Raw genomic sequence first — 1,002 nt, 5'->3', positions numbered from 1 at the left:
GAATATTTGGCGCAGAAAAGTTTCCTGAAATAAAACCAATGAATTTTATCCCATTTTACCCCACGGCCACAGTAATTTAATTTCTTTACACAAGCAGAAAACAATACATATCATCCCATCCATATAAAGCACATGATATTCCACCCACACACACCTGTTATCATCAGTTTGTTCAACCAACATATTAACGACTTGTTTGATATCTACGAACACATCATCGTCAACGTGTATTGCGTATTTAATGTTCGGGCAAAAGTACGTGATCCACTTCAGTTGGCCTGTGGTGTAGAAAGTTAAGATTACCAATGTGGGCGTATGTCACCTTGGGCAAGACGGCAATTGCTCCAACCCTGTGGTCACTAATGGGTTGTCCAAATTATCAGCCGTACAGAAAACAATCACCCACAAAATTTCATTCCTGGTAACTCGTAAGCGAGCACGAGGTGTATGAAACAGAACACCCGTGTTATAACGACTGTTGCCCCACCATGCGTGGATAAATAAGTTACATTCATCCGAACCAACCTTGAGTTTTCAGAGTCAGATTCTTGTACGTTTCATCAAAATCTTCCATCACAACATCATGGTGTTCGTTGAACTCCATTTCCAACTTCTTGTTGTTCCTCCTGTCGTTACCTGTGAATGGATGACATCATCATGTATGACATCATCACAAAATAACACTGGAAAGTATCCAGTACAAAAATGGTTCTGATACTTTATTTTTATGATCCAACAAGGCTGCTATGAAAGAGTCAATAAACTGACTTTTGTGGGTAAAATTCATTTTTCCTATAAATATAAAAAGATTCGAAATTCTAGATTCGGAATTCTAGATTCGAAATAAAGTATTCTAGGATATCCTAGAATACCTAATTATTCTGTAATGTGCATCCCTACATATGTCCTTACGACATCACACACGAGATGAATCACACCAACTCACCCACAAAGAACACATAGACAATATTCTTCCCCGAAACTTGATTGACAGTCGCCCAA

General features: G+C 38.4%; 1 protein-coding gene and 1 long non-coding RNA gene across 3 annotated transcripts in view; both read right to left on the bottom strand.

Annotated features, from left to right (window-relative positions):
• Positions 1 to 1,002, bottom strand: part of LOC100183134 (WD repeat-containing protein 20) — an 11,034-nt gene that overhangs the window by 2,148 nt on the left and 7,884 nt on the right. The window lies entirely within an intron of this gene.
• Positions 5 to 1,002, bottom strand: LOC108949932. The gene is made up of 4 exons (XR_001974965.1): positions 947 to 1,002; positions 526 to 636; positions 155 to 278; positions 5 to 24 (listed from the first exon to the last, which is right to left on the bottom strand). It is a non-coding gene; the product is annotated as an uncharacterized LOC108949932 (long non-coding RNA).

Source organism: Ciona intestinalis, chromosome 11 (assembly GCF_000224145.3).
Source record: "Ciona intestinalis chromosome 11, KH, whole genome shotgun sequence".
NCBI lineage: Eukaryota > Metazoa > Chordata > Ascidiacea > Phlebobranchia > Cionidae > Ciona > Ciona intestinalis.
This window is presented reverse-complemented; position numbering and strand designations above follow the sequence as displayed.